The sequence below is a fragment of the Cervus canadensis genome, chromosome 5 (genome assembly GCF_019320065.1).
Source record: "Cervus canadensis isolate Bull #8, Minnesota chromosome 5, ASM1932006v1, whole genome shotgun sequence".
NCBI classification, from domain to species: domain Eukaryota; kingdom Metazoa; phylum Chordata; class Mammalia; order Artiodactyla; family Cervidae; genus Cervus; species Cervus canadensis.
Genome location: NC_057390.1, coordinates 64,847,208 through 64,867,377, shown reverse-complemented (window position 1 = coordinate 64,867,377; position 20,170 = coordinate 64,847,208). Strand labels below are relative to the sequence as shown.

At 42.1% G+C, this 20,170-nt stretch overlaps 1 long non-coding RNA gene across 2 annotated transcripts in view; it reads left to right on the top strand.

The window, feature by feature from the left end:
- The window catches only part of LOC122442702, a 125,942-nt gene extending 106,014 nt beyond the window's left edge, over window positions 1-19,928 (top strand). The window contains exons 3-5 of one of the 2 annotated variants that reach the window (XR_006269702.1): window positions 3,992-4,128; window positions 15,935-16,038; window positions 19,849-19,928. This is a non-coding gene — a long non-coding RNA (uncharacterized LOC122442702). Of the gene's footprint in view, window positions 1-3,991; window positions 4,129-15,934; window positions 16,039-19,843 lie in introns of both variants that reach the window. The other variant, XR_006269703.1, reaches the window with a different exon arrangement.
- Window positions 19,929-20,170: the final 242 nt, after the last annotated feature.

Below are 20,170 nucleotides of genomic sequence, written 5' to 3'. Positions count from 1 at the left end.
GTATCCTTGCCCACTATGGGATATTTTAGGGAAATGAGTGCTATGACCTTGGGGAAGTTAGATAAGACAAATAATACTGATGGTTAAGATGAGACATTGCTATTTGCCCTGTATTTTAATGTCCTGTAACTTCTTTAAGTGCATAGGTGAGACCTTGTTTAAATTTCTTGGGACCCCTGGTATCATTGTTACTTGAGCCCAGTATTGACTAAAGCCATGAAGATTTGCCAATTGTGGGGATACCAATGAACCACTAGAGAGATATAGTGGCAAATTGTCCCCAGGTGGTGGCTTATACCTCTGGGAGATGCTGAGTACCTAACAGGTTTGTGGCAGTTGCCACTGCCTAAAATCAAGGCATTGGGTAGTGGGCTCTTGGGGTGTCAGGGGCATGAGAGTCATGGAGATCTGGAGGCAACTTTCTGTATATCTGTGTGGCCTGGCATTGGATACCCTGTAGCTTTTGCATAGTTTGCTATAAAAAAACTTGTATCTCCACAGGGGTTGTGCCCAAGATTAAATGATTAAGGAGATCTAGACTTCAGAATCTCCAGTATTAGGCCTTTTGATGAGGTTGTTGTTTTGGGGGAGGCTGATTGCCTGGAGGTCCTTTGTGAGGCAACAAATAATTCTAGGCCATCTATTGCTTTCATTCTTTTTATAAAAAATAGTGGCAGCCTATTTAAAAGGCACAAGTAAGTCTTCTTGATTCTTTGGGGGTGCTATTTAAAAAAAGTCTGATACAGAATCAAGAGGCCCTGCTTGCGAGTAGTAAGTGCTTCTGGTTAATTGGGATGTTTCACAAAATAATAATAAATACATTGCACCATACATTGCCAGTTTTCCATAATAGCTATTATTCTTCTTTCAAGTTTTTCCAGCTATTGAAGGCAAGAGAATTTACAGTGGTGGCAGGGGGAATGGAGTCATTTCCGTGGTGTGAAGATCCAGTAGATGAGAGGAAAGACAGGGAGATAAGTTCTAGTGTGCTGTGGGAGGGTGCATATTATGGTCCCTTTTCAATAGATCAGTGGGTTGCTCAATAAATTATTAATTTGGGGGTCATGAAGTATGCCTGCCAATTAACAAATCTCAGCAAATGTTAACATTAACTCTTAGCTGTGTTCAGTCTCAGTTCAGTCGCTCAGTAGTGTCTGACTCTGTGACCCCTGGCAGCACGCCAGGCTTCCCTGTCCATCACCAACAACCGGAACTTGCTCAGACTCATGTCTATTGAGTTGGTGATGCCATCCAACCATCTCATCTTCTGTTGTCTCCTTCTCCTCCTGCCTTCAATCTTTCCCAGCATCAGGGTCTTTTCCAATGAGTCAGTTCTTCGCATCTCATGGCCAAAGTATTGGCGTTTTAGCTTCAGCGTAAGTCCTTCCCATGAATATTTGGGACTGATTTCCTTTATGATGGACTGGTTTGATCTCCTTGCAGTCCAAGGGACTCTCAGGAGTCTTCTCCAACACCATAGTTGAAAAGCATCAATTCTGTGTTATAGAGGTGTGTTAACTGTGTTATAGAGGTGCAATAGCCAACTTTTCATCTTCCCTTTGAATAAATTCTTAGAGTTACTTTTGAATTTCCAAAAGGACAAATCACAGACTTCTGTTTTAGTTTCCCTTTCCTCCACCTGAATAAAAGATTTTTGAGTAGTTATACGGAACTCTTTTGGGGAGGTCTTGCTCTGTCCTGTCTAAGTTTTTCCATCCGGGGAATTCCAGCTAGTGTCAGGAATTTCACCTGCACACATAATCTTACCCACAAATACCACTTGATTTTTTGACTTACAAGGCTGTGCTCCAAGGTGGGGTTGGAATGGCTGCTGAGCATGCTGAAGATGGTGGTACCCAGAGTCTTTGGTGATCACTTTTTCAATTTTCCAATGATGTACAGTTTCCTCTGGCCCCTTTGGGGAGTTGGGATGACATATTCTGATAAGCTTTCATTAGTATCACAGAGCATCACACATTTTCCCTCTCCAGTGCTGAGATTCAGGATCCTTTTTTCTGACAGAAGCAAAGCAGCAACAGAGGCCCTTTCAGCCACACAGAGACCTGGTGATCCAGGTCCCCTCTGGGGCTTATTCCTCAGTGCACCACATACTTATTTGTTCTTTCTACATGAGTAACCACGGATGGCACAGTTGTATGTTAATCCCTGAGTGTTCTCTCAAGAGTCATTCTCTGAGCCAAGAGTTGGTTAGACTCAGCTTATGGTAATATCAAGACACACGGATACACAAACTCTGAGACACAAGGATAGATCTGGGCCGTGACACACCGCCCAGAGTAACTTTGAAGAAGGCACTAGTCCCATTTAGGGATTCCTGTACCTAACTCCCAATTATCAAAGTTTTTGATTTAGGCCAGTTAAATCTTATAACAGAGTCTTGGTAGAACTCAGCCCATGCAGCACCAGCTAGCTCAGCTCAGAGTGTAAGCTTATCAGTCAGGCCACAGCAGAGCTCAAAGGTCACACCAGCTAGCAGGCAGCAGCTCCAAATGCATACTTCTCCACAGGCAACCTTCTGTTTTGTCTCTGGTTATGTTGGCATTTATCATTCCTTTCTGCCACCTCTGTCACCACTGTGCTCTGGACTGCTGGTTTGCTATTAGGGTCCTGGATAGCTGGCCTCCTGAATGCTTCCATTCATTCTCTGCATTATATGGTACTATATGACACCCTGTTATCAGCTGAATGCTCAACACAGACAGCTTTGTACCATGTAATTTTTTCTCTTTTGACTTCTCTTTCTCTCTCTGACCTCACACTGAGAATGTGAGGTCTTTGAGGGTGAAAACACCTCTTTTCCTCTCTGTATCCTCCGAGTGTCTACATAGTGGTGCCTGCATGAATTCTGGTCTTTGTTTTGGCTGCAACTGGGTCTTCGTTGCTGCACAGGGTTTCTCTAGCTGCAGCAAGCCAGAACTACTCTCTAGGTGAGATGTGTGGGGTTCTCTCCTTGCAGAGCATCAGCTCAAAAGCACTGGCTCAGCAGTTATGATGCATGGGTTTAGTTGTCCGGAGGCATGTGGGATCTTCCTGAACCAGGGATGGAACCCATGTCCCCTGCATTCACAGGTGGATTCTTAACCACCAGACCACCAGTGCTGTGCTTGGTCACTCAGTTGTGTCCGACTCTTTGCGACCCCATGGACTGTAGCCTGCCAGGCTCCTCTGTCCATAGTGATTCTCCAGGCAAGAATACTGGAGTAGGTTGCCATGCCCTCCTCCAGGGGATCTTCCCAACCCAGGGATTGAACCCAGGTCTCCTGCACTGCAGGTGGATTCCTTACCATCTGGGCTACCAGGGAAGTCCTCAGTTCAGGTCCTTTTTAATGATAGTGAAGGTGACACTGAAGTGTACATTGTGCCCATTGCATGCAAATTGATGTCTCTTGGGGTTTCTTTTCTTCCTATATCCACTCAGCCCCTCCCTCCTTCTGCCTTAAGATAATCAATGAGCTGACAATGTTTACTCATTTGTGAGCTCTGCTTCTAGGGCTCTAAAGCTGCAAATTACTTATCTTTTTCAGATCTTTTTTTCAAACCTGATTGTCCTAAAGTCCCTAAAGCAAGTACAACCAGTTCTTAAGCATTTACAGGGTTTTTCTCCTGCATGAGAGCAATCATGTTGCTGAGTGAGTTCTTCCTTCTGCCTGGAGGGGCTTTGTATGAAATGGAACATCACAAAATGGAGGCTTTTCCATGTGCCTCGTCCAGGTCTGTGAAAGAGCAGAGGACCCTCATCCATGCAACACTGCACAGAATGGGAGTTTAACAGATAATCCTTATTATTTGTGCCCAATTTCTTTCTAGGAAGAATTCAGGATAGTTTACAAAGAAAAATAGGTTAATCATGAGAAGTAAAAGAGGCAAAGAAAAAAATGTAAGCTGAAAAAGACATTAGTGCAGAAATGTACACTGTGATCCCATACACTTGTAAGGGCGGGTCATTTATTTGCTTCTTGCTTTCTTGCAGGACACAACAGATTGGAACTGTCACAGGGTCACAGTTCCCTGAAGTTAAAATAATACAGTCAACTGTGAGGAACAACTGTTGTTACTGAATCCAGAGAGAAACATCTCCCGAGGATTTCCATAAAGAGAATCCCTATTGTAAGCAATGTCCTCAACAGAGTTTTTTTTTTTTTTTTTTTTTTGGCGCCCGCCGCCGCCGCCGCCGCCGCCATGCTGCCTGGCCAGCACGCACACAGCGGGCGGGGGCGGGTCAACAGAGTTCTTAAAATAGATTCAGTAGTGGGTTTCTTAGGGTTATATTTTATCATGGCCCAAATGTAGCCTTAGAAAAGGGAGGAGGATATTTTGGGGAACTTCTTTGAGTCAGGGGGGCGAGGGGGTGGGTGGCCATGGATAGTCCTGAACTAGACCAAGGCAGGACTGGGCAGGGCTAGGCCAAAAAGGGCTGGCTGGGCAGGATTGAGCAGAACATGAACTGGTTTGGGCAAGGCTTAGCTAGGCAAGACAGATTGGACAGGACCACACAGTACTGGCTGTGCTGTGTTCAGCAGGTGCGAGCAAGGATGCCTAAGCTGGGCAGTTCAGGGCAGACCGGGACAGGACTTCTAGAGCTGAATGGAGCAGGGCAGAGTCAGGCAAGGTTGGGCAGAACAGAACAAGCCTGAGCAGGTCTGGGCAGGGGACAAAAATATAAGAGGACAGGGTCTCAGACTCTGGAAGGAATTGCTAAAAGGAGGAAAATGTCCTCTGCTCCCAGTGGTCTCTAGAAGCTGCAGCCACAGAACTCATCCTCCCTGCAGGAGGGAGACTGCTTGCCTTGTTTACATTATGGATTGTTGATCCCTAGTAAGGGTAGATCTCCCTGAGGTCTCCCCCGAGGATACTGGCTGGATTGTCATGCTCTGAATGAATAGTATCATCATGGTTGGGGAAGATAATCTGAATCTAATATGTCCTGTCCGTGGAAGGCCCTTCTTCCCTGGAAAAGTCCTTGTCCTTCAAGACCCAAGTTAAATGGCATTCTCTCTGTGCCACCTTCCTGATGCTTCAGTTCTGTAATTTGCTAACCCTTTACCTACATCAACCAATATTGATGGTTGATGTATCTGTGTCATTACTAGTATTGGTTGAAATTCATTGTTTCTTTTCTGTTTGTTCATCATAATGGAGTGAAAGTGATGTTATACAGATGATCTCTAATTTGGCATGCTTAGTAACAAACTGATTTGTAGTATGCTTCACAATCAATATGTTAGGACATCTCTATTGCAGGAAATAAAGTGGAGTGTGAGGCCTGATCATGCCCCAGGTCTCAGTCTAGTCCCTGTGAAGGCTTCCAAGTGTGGGTTCTTGGCTTCTTGTAGGAAAGAATTCAAGAGTGAACCACAGTGAAGTGAAAGAAGGTTTATTCAGGGAGATACACTCCATAGACAGAGTGTGGGCTGTCTCAGAAGGCAAGAGGCCCAGGTTATGGGGTTATCAATTTTTATAGGAGTGGTTAATTTCATAGGCTAATGAGTGGAAAAATTAGGGGCAGGGAATTCCAGGAATTAGGCCACCTCTCACTTTTTGGCCTTTTATAGTTGGCCAAACTATAGGTGCCAAACTGTCATGGCACCTGTGGGTGTGTCATTTAGCTTGCTGATGTGTTACAGTGAGCATATACTGAGGCTCAAGGGCTAGGGGAAGTTGACTCATCTGCCATCTTGGACCTAGTTGGTTCTAACCAGTTTACGCTATATGCTCAATGGCTGTGTCATTGTTTTAAAGGTTGTGCCTTTCCCTCTTCCTGTCTCATCTCTACTGGGAGCCATTTTCATGGACTAAGATAGATTTGACTGCAGAATCAGGCACTAGAGCTGGAAGGATCATTAGGAAGTCTTATTAGGAAACTGAGATCCAGAGAGGATAATTGACTTACTGGAAGTCCCTCAGAGAGTTCAGGAGAGAACCTGGACAAAATTCTTTTGACTGTTGGCCTGATGTTTTCCCGTGAAAGACTTTTCAAAAATATGTGACTTTATATCTCAGTATTCTCTGGATTAATGGCTCTGAAACCAGATTTTCAAAATGCGCGTCAGTAACTCCCAGGATCTGGGGATTTGTAGAAACTTCTCTGGAATGATACTTCCCAGCCTGAACTTCCAGTCCTTTCCCCCTGTAATCCTATAGCTTCTCCAGGGGAGGCTTCTCTTTCTAATGAGGAGCCCCTGAAGTTGAGTGAGAATCACGAATAAAAACATCCAGATGAGCCTCATGGAAAGGGGATAGACTCTGGAGTCAGACAGATGTGGATTTGAATCCCAGTTTCATGATTTGAGTCAATCATTTACCATCCAGGAGTCACAGTTTTCTAATCTGTAAACTGGAGGTAAGAGTACCTACCTCATAGGACTGTCATGAGGAATACAAGATAATAAATGTAAAATGCCTAGCACAAAGTCAGGGCTTAATAGATGCATTTTTGTCATTCTCCTTAAAAGAGCCCTCAGATATAATTTAGTAGTCTGTTCATGTCTGGGAGTCAGTTCAGAACAGCAGGCTACTTCGGAGTATAGACTCTAAAGTCAGACCCCAGCCCTAGTTAAAGCTTTGTTGTCACATAATTATAGGCTATGTCAACTTGCATAGGTGAGCCTCAGTTTTCTCACTGTCCTTCCTTTATAGAATCGTTTTGAAGATTAACTGAAATACTGCATGCACATGGTTTAGCAGTGCAGTGCTTAGTATTCATCAATGCCAACTATCACCAGCAGTATTATTACCCTATTAAAACACTTTAGACAGATGACAGTGAGAATCTTCCAAAGACTCGGGCTTCCTACAGCAGACTGGCAACTCCTCCAGCTCTATCACCAGGCCTACTGAACCCTGCAGACTCCTGTCTCCGGGCTTGATCTTCTAGCCATTATGAAAATGGAGGGGGCCTCCTGGCAGGTGCCTCTCCCTCCCTGGATGTGGTGAGCCTCACTTCCATAAAGCTTCAGAAGCACATTTGAAAACTTATACCAAGTGTAGAGACCCTCTCCTGCCCCTTTCCTAACTCAGGGTATCCCCAGTCCTCAGTCTCCTCTTTATTCTCCTAGGGCTGCTGCTCTAATGCTGGATCCAGGATGACTTCTTAATCCACCCCACCCCAGCCCCGGCTTGGCTGTCCCTTGTTAGTGGTGCAGTTTTGCCAGCCAGGAACTGCCTAATCCAGGGCTTGAAGCTTTACCCAGATAAACATTTAATGAGCATAGAATGCAGTGGACTCCATCCTGAGAGGTCAGGAGGAGGGGGGAACAGACCCTTGGGGCTGGGAACAGGACCTGGAGAAACAGCTGCTCCTCCCATCTGTGCTCACTGCACACCGCCCCTCCTCTCAGTCTTAGCTGCTCCAGCAGGCTCCATGGGGGCATGTACTGGGCCAGCTTCTAGCATCTCAGAGCAGTCGTCGTGGCTGTGGCTCTGATTAAATCAGGTCATGAGCTCCCCTCTGCCCTCCCACCAGTGGTTGAGGCGGGAGCACGTGATAGCAGGGGAGACCAGATCCATGATGTATTTGGGGAGCCACTGGCAAGGCTGTACCTACAGGGCAGGAAGGGCCTCCAGGAGCAGCTTCCTTGACCACCCCTGGGGAAAGGTCAGGGCACCAGCAATGCACTTTCTTTCCCCTGGCCGGTGGCTTGCAGTGACTTTGAAGGATGATGAGGTCCCAAGCAAGACATAGGTTTTAAAAGAGGGCGTCTCCAGGGGCCTGTGAGACGCAGTGAAATGAAACCACTGCCTTGGAAATAATTTTCATATACACTATATATGTATCATGTGGACTTTCATAGTATATGCCTATGAGGTGCTCAGAGCACATTTACATCCCTAATTTATAGATGGGGAAACTGAGACAAGATGAGTGAAGGGCCTGATATTGCTAAGTGAGTCAGGCAGGGCAAAGACTAGAACCAGAATTTAGGTCTTCTGACTGTAATCGGTGCTTTTTCTAAGTGAGTCACCTGCTCCAGGCACCTTCACCAGAGGTCTCATCTACTCCTGGGGAAGGTCCTCAGGGAGACCCTAGAAGGTAGCTAGGCTGGGATGTCAGCGCCTGATACGATATGAGTGCTGGGAAGACTGGTTGGGGAACAAGAAAAGCAGCCTGGCAGCTTGGGTAATCAGTTACTCCATGGAGCTTGTTTCATCTTCTGAAGAATGGGTAGAAAAAGAAATGTCCTCCAGATATTCTGGGATTCTTGTGAGACTAAAATTAAGTGAGATGAGTGCAAAAGTGTTTTGTAAATTGTAAACAGTCATAAAAATGAATGTCATAATTAATGCACAGTCAAGGAACCAAGTTGGCAAAACTTACAGAGGAAAAACAACAAGGTAAGAAGAAAGGAGACTGTTAAAATAGGGCTGGTTTTCTTTCCTTATCTCCTTCTATCTTCTACCTGTAGGCTGTCTACTCTGTGTGTGTGGGGGTGCTGACATTATTTTATTTGATCCAGATATTCCAAGACTAACTTTAAGATGAAAATGGTTTTATGAGATAAAACCCCAACATATATTCATAACTTTCCTTGAACTTCAGATTTTAAGCATGTTATTATATTGATAGTTTTAATACCACTCTTTCTACTCCCAAGAATACAAATTAGGTATTTATCTGTTTGACACTATGTATTAAAATAAAAACAATTTAATTTGGAAGTGCTAATATAATTTGCACACAGATACCCTTTAAAAATCATGCCTTAAAAATGTCAGACTTACCTTGAACAAGTTTTAGTGGGAATATATTGCAAAGCAGAGGGAATAAATGCATCATATAGAAAGCTGTAAAATACAAACACCTTAATCAATTGCAAATGCAAGTTTAGACTCCAATAAAGGAGAGTAACTATGTGGTGAATAATTATTTTAAATATACATATAATTGGGACTACCTTTGGCTTATAAAAAATGTTGTAAAATAGCAAAGACATTTTGTCATCAAAATGAATACTCGTTAATACTCAGAATACTATTGGAGGAGGAAAGACTTTTGCAGTGACTGCTTAGAAAGGTGTAAGGCAATGGGCCAATATCATTAACTGTTACCTGAAGAAGGAACTGAAGCCTGAAGAACTTAAGTAACCTGCCACTGTCATTCACTAGCAGGGGGATTGTGTAGTCCAAGTGCCCTGACTTCCCAGTTTATGCACTGGCTGTGTGTGCTTGGTAAGTCGCTTCAGTTGTGTCCAACTCTGTCTGACCCCATGGACTGTAGCCTGCCAGGCTCCTCTGTCCATGGAATTCTCCAGGCCAGAATACTGGAGTGGGTTGCCATGCCCTCCTCCAGGGGAATCTTCCTGACCCTGGGATCAAACCTGCGTCTCTTGCATTGGCCAGTGGGTTCTTTATCATCAGCACCACCTGGGAATCCTCAAGTTTAAATGCTACTTTTCACTATTAGTTTTTTTTAGGAATGTCATCTGGTGCTACAGTCTCCCTTTTTTCTTTTTAAATCTCATTTGTAGAGGTAAATATTTCCTCCTGTCCAATTAGTTTCATATTATGTTGCAAGGAAACCCAGGGTTCTGTGACTGACTTTTCCTTGGAATGTGAGCATAGAAAGGACTGGGGGCGGGGAGTGGTGGTAAATCAGCAGGGTCCTTCATCTGCAATCCCCCTTTATCTAGAACTTCGTTGTCTTTGTTCAGTCACTCAGTTATGTCTGACTTTTTGCGACCCCATGGACTACAGTACGCCAGGCCTCCTTGTCCTTCACCATCTCCTGGAACCTCCTCAAACTCATGTTCACTGAGTTGGTGATGCCATCCAACCATCTCATCCTCTGTCGTCCCCTTCTCCTCCTGCCTTCAGTATTTACCAGCATCAGGGTCTTTTCTAATGAGTCAGTTCTTTGCATCAGGTGGCCAAAGTATTGGAGCTTCAGGTTAGCATCAGTCCTTCCAATGAATATTCACGACTGATTTTCTTTAGGATTGACTGGTTTGATCTTGCAGCCCAAGGGACTCTCAAGAGTCTTCGCCAACACCACAGTTCAAAAACATCAATTCTTTGACACTCAGCCTTCTTTATAGTCCAACTCTCACATCCATACATGACTACTGGGAAAACCATAGCTTTGACTGACAGACCTTTGTTGGCAAAGTAATGTCTCTGCTTTTTAATATACTGTTTTGGTTGGCCATAGCTTTTCTTCTAAGGAGCAGGCGTCTTTTAATTTCATGGCTGCAGTCACCATCTGCAGTGATTTTGGAGCCCAAGAAAATAAAGTCTGTCCCTGTTTCCCCATCTGTTTGCTTTGAAGTGATGGGACCGGATGCCATGATCTTAGTTTTTTGAGTGTTGCGTTTTAAGCCAGCTTTTTTGCTCTTTTCTTTAAACTTCATTAAGAAGCTCTTTAGTTCCTCTTAGCTTTCTGCCATATCTAGAACTGCTCCACTACTATTTGTCATCTAGCCTGGATATCAGAAAAAAATTTGAATTTAAAATGAGGATTCCACTGCCAAAAAAAGAAAAATATGTAAACCACCACTGAGGGGAAACCCTTTTATTGCCAGTTCTTGGGCTTGGGGGGTCAAAGGTAGTAGTGAATAGTGAATAGGTGGCAGTAGCTGTTGCTTCCAGTTGAGAGTAGGGAGAGGAGGTCTCAAATGGGACTGCAAATATTTTCACTCCAGGTGTGAATCTGGAGAAGTCAGGAAGCACCTGCCTCTCCCAGCTGCTCTGGGAGGCTCTGTTTGGCTCAGGGAATCCAGAGCAGCATCCAGGGGCTGCCTCAGAAATGAGCAGGCTGTTTTCTGAAAATAGGACATTTGTTGTCTTTAAGGCAGTATACCCCAGCTCCCCACTTTGAAAGGGAGCAAGATTACAGAGATGTTCAGAGCTGAATAAAGGTTCAGAGATATATACTGTCAAGTGGTCCTAAACTCCATATTTGGGGGTCTAAGCCTTTTGTCTTAGGATCTCAAAGCACCTCACCTGGCATTAAGTGTGATTACTTCGGCTGTGCAGAGTGAAAATAGAGACAAGAATGAACAGAGCTTGAGGGATGAAATAGTGAGGGAATGGAGAGTCATGAATAAATCTTGGGCTACAGGACACCTTGAAATGTTGTTGGAAATTTGATGGGATTCCTTCCCTTTTCTTCCCTACCTCCTTGTAGAGCTTGAAACTAAGACAAGCGAGATTATGTTTTTGGATCTGAATTTTATTTCTTATTCCTCAAAATATGGCCAATGAAATAATCCTAAAGTGGGTGTTAGATAATTACTAGGAAAACTGAAAAGCAAACATTGCACTCTTTGAATAGTTTCTGATACAAAATATTAAAAAATAAACATGCTTCATTGTTTATGTACCAGTTCTAGCCCCACCAATTTATTGATAAAGCATCAATAAGAGATCCAGCAGATGTTGCTGTGAGGATAAGCAACAAGGAAATGAAAGCTCAAAGTCCAAGAAAAGGGGGATGATGGTGACAAGTTTATGTGCAGTTTATATGGACTATTTTATTTCACCCTCACAATATCCTTTAGAGGGTAGATTTCATCATCTCCATTTTATAGGTAAAGAATCTGAGGCTCACAAAGGTTATAACTTATTTAAGGTCACGTGGTAAAGAAGAGAAAGGGTCAGAATTTGAATTCCAGTTTAGCTGACTCTGAGGTCCATATTTTTTTTTTTTGTCACATCATGGATAAGTTTTGATTTGAGGGTAAAGATCAATGCTATTAGAATTTTAAATGTGATTAGGATAACAAAAAAAGATATATATTCTTTTGGAATAAGCTTAAAAAGATATGTGCAAATGCTATATGAAGAAAAACATGAAACACTTTTGAGGGACAAAAAAGTAGACTTGAACAAATAGAAACACATCCTTTGTTCTTGGATAAATATCTCAGTATCATCAGGGTAATATGTTGGTTCTCTTTAAGTTAACATATAAATCTGATGCAACTACAACAAAAATGCTAACATACTTTTTTTTTTTCTGTAGCTAGACAAGCTAATACTGAAAGTTTATGTAAAAAATAAACATGAATACCCATGTGTGTGTGTAGTGAGAAGAGAGAAGGAATCAGGCTTATTAGATATTAACATACTACAAAGTCTCTATAATTAAAATAGAATAGTACTGGAACATATATAGACCAGTGGAATAAAATAGAAAATCCAGAAGCAGACCAAATACATACAGAAATTTAATATACATGATAAATGTGGCATCTAAAATCACTGGGGAAAAGATAGCTATTTTAATGAGTAATATGAGGCAATTGGATAGCCATATAGTGAAAGATAAAATTAGATTCATACAGTATGTATTAATAAACTAAAGATGGTTCAAAGGGAGAGCAGAACTTCTGGCTATGGTAGCATCAAGAAATCGACATATCTTTTTCCCCCTCAAAATAAGTATAAAACTGGAAAAAAGTTTAAGAAAAATAATTTCAGGAATCCAGAGATTGACCAAAGGCAGACAGAAATTGAGATGCATTTATTTGTGAAAAACTACAAGAGCTTTGGATGAAAACATGAGTCTGCAACCTGCATTCAAGGATTGCTATCATCTTTCCACCACCATCCCCACCTCCCTACATAGATCTGTTGGCAAGAATTGTGGTTTTGCCGTTGGAGAATTGGCCAGTAAGAACAAGCAGTTTTGCTGCCGGGGAGATTGAACTTAATAAGGAGCAGAGGGCAGGAAATCTGGGTGTTTTCAGTAAAAGTACAGAATTCAGTATAAAATGAACTGTGGAAACATATAACTCTACTAACTTAGGTATGTTGTGGTTGCAGAGATAGTCAACAAATGGTGGATCATCGGATATTTTGAAGGAAATTCTGGAAATGAGAGTCCACGTTCGCAGGGCTCGGTAAACTCTCCACCTCCCCTTGACTTACTGTGAAACTAGTTGTAGACTAGGCAGAGTCTCAGCAGAGTCCAGTGGAGAGTGAAGGTCAAGGCGGGCTTGTGAGCTGGCTGAGTGTTGAACTTTTCCTAGCCCATAGATAGATAAATTGGAAGAGGGGTGGGTGGACACTTTCAGAGATCAGAATGTTTGAGAGCAACCTCTACTCAAATTGTTGGTTGCCCTCAATAGATAAATTGGAAGAGGGGTGGGTGGACACTTTCAGAGATCAGAATGTTTGAGAGCAACCTCTACTCAAATTGTTGGTTGCCCTCAATCTATATAAGCCATAGAAAGCCAGGTTAAAAAATGAGGAATAAAAATCTGATGAGAGATATTTGTGTTTGTTCACCATGGCAAAGAGGAATTTTGCAGTTCAACTCAAGGCATGTTAACTGCTTTCGCTAAAAACAGAAGAAAATCATAAAAATAAAAATTGAGAGTTGTTATAAAATACTATCTACATTTTTTTTTTAAATGAGGCATGCAAAGAAACAGCAAAGGATGATCCATACTCAAGAAAAGAAGAAGCTGATAGAAATGGATTCTGAGTGGGCCGAGAATGTTAATTTAGCAAAGAGAATCTTAAAGAGCTATTATAAATACATTCAAAGAATTAAAGGAAAATATGATGACAGTGACTCAGTAAGTAAAAATTTCAAATAGAGGAAACTATAAAAAGAACCAAATGGAATTTTGAGGATTGAAAAATAGAATAATTTTTAAAAATCACCAGGTTTGCTCAAGGGCAGAGAAGAAATAGCAGAAGAATGGATCAATGAAGTAAATCATTTAATGAAGTTATCTAAGCTGAAGAGAAATTAATGGAGCCTCAGATACCTCTGTGACAATATGAAATATACCAACTTATCTGTAAAGAGAGTCCCACAATAAGAAAAGAGGAAAGAGTGTAACAAACATTTATGAAATAATAATTGAAAACTTCCCAAATTGGATTTTAGCGATGAATTTTCGGATCCAAGAGGCCAAACTAATCCCAAGTAGAATAAACACAAAGAGAGTCATATCTCAACACAACATATTCAGTGATAAAATTCAAAGACAAAGGCCATCTTGTAAGCAATAAGGGAAAAATTGCTCATCATATGCAAGGGAATAATAATCTAATTAATGTCTAACATAAAAATGAAGGTCATAAGGTATAATGACATAACACAAAAGTGCTAAGAGAAGAAATAAATATAAACCAAGAATAATCTATCCAGCAGTGCTATCCTTTCAATATGAAGACAAAAATGAAGATTTTCCCAGATAAGCAAAAACAGAGAATTTATTGCTAGCACACCTTTCCTGCAAGGAATTCAGAGGAAGGCTCTTAGGACTGAAAGACAATGATACTTGATGTTAATTGAATATATAGGAAGAAATGAAGAGTGCCAGAAATGGTAAATGTGTGTATAAAGTGTAAAGAAGAGTAGAGAAAATTAAACTATATTGAAGCAAACTTGCTACATTTTCTTGGAGTTAAGATAGTATTAACTTGAACTAGATTATGATAAATTAAAGAAATATAATACTACCATTAGAGTGACCACAAAGAACATAACTGAAAAAAGTATAGCTGAAAAATAAATCCAGCAACTAAAATAGTACACAAAAATTTTTTGTTTAATATAAAATCCACTAAAGGTGGAATAGAGAAATGAAGACAAAAGATGTAAAGATAAAAATAGCAGAGTGGTAGATATAAATACAAATTATCAATAATTGCATTAGATATAACTAGATGAAAAACTCCACTTAAAAGGCAGAGGATATCAGATTGAATTTAAAGAGTAAGATTCAACTCTATGACACTTACAAGAGAGCCACCTTAGATTCAAAAACACAAATAAGATGTAAAGAATGTATCATGCAAAGTATAACCAAAGAGAACTGGAGTGGCTGTGAATAATATGAGACAAATTAGCCTTGAAGACGAGGGAAATTTCATAATTATACAAGGGTGAACACATTAGGAAAATATTACAATTATAAACACCTAACAACAGAGCTCCAAAATACCTAAAAGTGGCAGAATTGGAAGGAGTGATAGACAACTTTTTAAAAATTATTTAATTGGAGGATAATTACAATATTGTGGTTTTTGCCATACATCGACATGAATCAGTCATGAGTGCACATGTGTCCCCCCATCCTGAATCCCCCCTCCAACCTCCTTGCACTGGTTGTCTATTTTACATATGGTAACATTCATATTTCACTGCTCTTCTCTCATATCATTCCATCCTTGGCTTCTCCCACACAGTCCTGTTATGCCCGATGTCCAAATCCCCGAGCGGGAAGAGAGAAGGCCTCCAAGACAATGCAACTGGCAAAAAGGGAAGTTTATTGCTGACTCGAGTCAGGGCTCCTGCCGCATCCAACGCAGTGGTGCAGGGTCAGAGAGCCCCGAGCCCAAGCTGTTACACAAATTTATAGGGTGAGCACACGCCGTTGGTAGTTGGTTTAAGCGAATTGGTTACAAGTTTGCAAAGCAATTTCATTGGTCAAAACTTTCGCACGCAAGGGACTTTCCTGGGGGTTTCCGCCCTGTTCCTAATTTCCTAATTGGCAAACAGCGGTCAGTGTTAAGCGAAAGCTGATTGGTTGTATCCAGGTGGCCTGATAATCTTACCACCCAGAAGTAGGAAGGCCTACTCCTAATCTAAGCTGCCTGCCATGGCGTTACTTCTGCTCGCCTCACAGTCCAAAAGTCTGTTCTTGGTATCTGTGTCTCTTTCGCTGCCTTGCATGTAGGATTGTCATTACCATCTTTCTAAATTCCATCTTTTTATTCACAGATTCAGCAAACATTTGGTGAATATTTCTTCTTAAGGGGTTCTAAATCAACTGAGGAAAGGGAGTTATAAAGTAATAATTACAATATAATAAATGTGTTCTGAAGTTTTCTGAACATAAAAGAGAATCTGACATATAAACAAATAAGTCTTCATCAAAGCGGATTAAACACCTACTATTTGGCTGCCCCTTCATAGATTAACTCAGTGTATTCTCAGAATCTTCTGTTCACCTTACAGGTGTGCCTGGGATCCACAACCAGCAAGTGACTGAGGCATCACTTCATCCAATTCTTCTGACTTTAGACTCTTCTGCTTTCTCAAGTGTTGGATACCTGCCACAGGTAACTGTCTCCTAGAGCTTAACTCTGCTCATATTTAAGATTGGTCAACAGTTTGATTTAAAAAGATTGTTCCAATTATAACTAATACCCTGGGGACCTTTAGAGGAAAACAAGCCAGTGTTTATTGGCCTCACATGACTCTTTTAGCCTTAGAAGCTAGCTTCTGTTCTGAGGAAGCCTGGTTTCCCCATCTTGCACCTAGTTCTCAGCCCCACACAACCAGGCTCCAGCAGCTGGCCCCAAAGGGAGGTGCAAACACAGGCTCCAACTTGCAGCTTACCCATGCTCTGGACATTGGCTTTGAATCAGCTCTGCCTGCAGGGCTTTGTTTAATTACTGCAAACCTGCTGACTTTTTAAAACTTTTTTTAAGTACTGGATACTTAAAGTTCAGTAAAGAATCTGGAAGAAGGAGTAAAACTTTTATCCATCACTGCCCATGTCGGTACAAAAGCAGTTGATAATTTCCAAGCCAAGATTGTGCTGGAGCAGGTCTTCAGTGAAGTCTGGAGCCCAGGGGTCCTAGGAGCCCTGAGGGACTGCAGAGCTACCTGTTGCTTTAGCAAGCATTCAGACATTGAGGCATAAGGCAGGGGCCTAGCAGTGGCAGGGTGAGAGACACAGTCAGTCTAAGGGGCCCTGCAAAAATGCTAACTTTTCAAAGTGTAACAGAGAGAGAGCACACATACCCGGTACCTTGCCCTTTAAAACCATGTGCCTTTCTTACTGTGCCACCAAGTACCTCTGGAGGGAGGATGCCAGTGGGAAGGCACAACTGCCCATGCTGTTCCTGACAGTTTGCCTTTGGGGTTCATGTAACTCTTTTGAGGATAGTCAACCCCCAACTTCACCTCTTGTAAAAGCTCCCAGTGAATGATGGGTGAGCATATCTCAGGTTGGAAGAGAGAAGCTCACACTGTTCCAGGAAGAGCAGAAGTGTATGTAGAGATCAGGATCATGAACTTGTAAATCAGAATAAGCACTTTCCCAGTTTCACTTGAGTCGCTTATTATCTGCCCAAGCTTGGGCAAGGAACTTAAGTTTCTCTAAGCCCCAGTGATCTATGCCTGCATGTGTATGCTTTCTCGTATCTGACTCTTTGCGACCCCATGGGTGGTAGCCCATCAGGCTCCTCTGTCCATGGGATTTTCCAAGCAAGAATACTGGCGACGGGGCTAAAACTACCTATCTAGCAGTTTGTTGTAAAGAATTAATGAGATAACATTTAAAAGGCATAAAATACAGTGCAAGCGCTTGTTGAATCTTGGCTGTTATATGAGTAAAGGACTCAGTCTTACTCTAAGAATAGACTCAAGGGATTCCTCTATCTTCAGTGGACCCCAGACTAAGCATCCATGTGGTTCTTCTACATGAACCCGCACCTTCTTTCTCTTCTTGGGTTTGGATGTGTCTTAGTGATCCTAAACTACTCAGATTAAGCATTTTTCTTTGCCTGGAATTTTCCCTGACCCGTACCAGGCAATAAACTCCAGGAGGGCACGGACTATATTTTTCTTTTTGCATTCTAGCATCACTTATAGTGTGTGATGTAGGAAGGTTCAATATGAGCAGAACTGAATTCAGGGTATGAGTTTGTCCCTTTCTAAGTCAGGGTCAGGTGCCTGCTGGAGGAGGTAGAGTCAATAGCATCATCTGTGCCTTTAACAAAATAGGATCCAAAGGAAAGCAGACACTTATTCTGTCAAGCTTTGTCTGAGCTGAGAATACCTTTGAGTGCTTTAGGTAGATGTAAGCCATTAAAGGGAGAAGAAAAAATTAAACGAGAGAAAAATAAGAGGAGAAACAGGAATAAGAAATGTACATTTGTAATGGGCCCATTATAGATCTTTGCTGATTGAACAAAAAAATCATCACTTGATTGAATATGAAAATAGAAGAAGAGAAAGTAAAGAAGAGTATTAGGGAAAGGACAATCAAGCAGTGCCTCTTAGGCTCATGTCTACCTCTGTGAAAAGACTTGGCTCTGTGCCATGCAGTAAACAAGCTCCAGCGAGGCTTCAACAATGGGAGGAGGAGAGTATGGCGGCTGCAGGGCTCCAGCTCTGGAGTCAGATTTTCTGATTGTGGGCTCCCAGTTCCAGCAAATGGCCACTCAGCTAGTTATTTTAAAAGCCAGTTTTCTGAGTCATACAATGTGGATAATAATAATTTCTTTTTGTTGTAAGGATTAAATGAGATGATGAGTGTAAAAGAAGTTGTCAAACTTCTTGGTACATAATAAGTGCTCAGTAAATTATATCAATTATGCAACTGTTGATTTTTCTTTTTTTTCCGAATGTCCCAGGCCTGACTCAGAGAGTTGGGGGAAAGAGGGATGAAGGGGAATCTTTGGATATAGGGTAATATGGCCTAGAACAGATCTTCTCCTCTCCCAGGTTATGTTCATTGAGTTACCCAAAGCATTTTTTACTATGGATCTAAGGAAATTAGTCATATGGAGAGACAGAAATAAAAATGGCAGTGGGAAGAATGGTCCTGGAGTCAGAACACCTGTGTTTTCATCTAAATCCCACCACTGCTCAGTTTTGTGACCTTGGCAAGTTCCATAAGCTGTCTGGGTCTCAGCCCACTCATATGCAAAGAAAAGAATTGGTCTATAAGGCCTTTTTTTCTATAGCAGTCATTGACTCTCATATTCAGCCAAACTGAGATGAAGCATTTTTTCCCTTCTTTTCTACATTTGCTTGTTACCCTATCCACTTGGCTGGGGGCTACAAATTGATTAATAGACAAAGCACCATCACCAGACAGGCTTTTTGTAAAGGGAACTGATGGCTGAATAAGTACAAGTTATATCTGACACTATATGTTTAAGTACTTAAGTCTAAGAACCCAAAGATTTCCGGGGCAGAGGTAGCTGAGAGGTGGGAGTGGGCATGAGAAATACAGAGCTTCCTTAGAATGTGGAGCTTGATCAGGCAAGGGTGTGCACTGGCTCCCTTCTAAAATATAAGCAGTGAGTGAATAGGACAGGGGTTTCCATCTCAGGGAAGAGAGAACCAAGAGCAAACCACAATATTGATTATACATACCAAAGGGTTGGCTGATGGAGGACAGGAGTGAGCTGTCTGATGGAGGAGGACTTAGCCTCCCGTGGTACTCCAGGGGAGAATGACGGCCAACAGGGCAGATTGCAGACTTCAGGGTAATGTAAGAAAACCCATCCATTTCATTAAAAGCAGGATTTGGAAAACTTGTCAGTAAAGGGACAGACAGTATTAATAGATATTCTAGGCTTTATGGGCCATACAGTCTTTGTCATAGTTACTCAACTCTGCAACTGTAGTGTTAAAGCAGCCATAGACAATACATAGTAAGCATGACTGTATGACAATAAACTACTATTTACAAAAGCAGGTGGCAGGTCAGATTGGGTCCATGGGCCACAGTTTGCTGACCCTGTCATTAGAGGAACCCTTATTATACCACCTTTTGGGCTTCCCTGGTGGCTCAGAGGGTAAAGCGTCTGCCTGCAATGCGGGAGACCTGGGTTTGATCCCTGGATTGGGACGACCCCCTGGAGAAGGATATGGCAACCCCACTCCAGTATTCCTGCCTGGAGAATCCCATGAATGGAGGGGCCTGGTGGGCCATATATATAGTCCATGGGGTCGCAGAGAGTTGGACATGACTGAGCGACTTCACTTTCACTTTCCCCTACAATCTCTCAGGGAGGATAGTATTCCAGTAGAGGTTGAAAGACTGCCTTAATAGTGCCAAGGTGTGTATCCTGATTAGCTGACCCACAGGGTCCCTTTTAACAATAAATCCTGTGCTTCTTCGAGGGCAGGCATAAGGTGAGACCTTGGGGTCCTGAGTGTCTGAGAGGACGCAGAAAATCTTGGAAGGAGAAGCTGGAGCTCATAAGGTAAACTCCACGATTAACCTGGAGCTGATGCAGTTTAGGTTTTGACACTTCAGTTTTGATTTTTTTCTCTTTGAAAGAACATTGGGGAGAATTTTATGTTCTTATGATTTGGGCAGATTTGAAGGGGATCTTGTAGAAATGTTCAATTACTGATATTGCAGATGAGAAAAAAATTCCTCTTTCTGTCTTCCAATGTTTTGGTTCTTCCCTCACTCCATTTTCCCAATACACACACGTGTGCGTG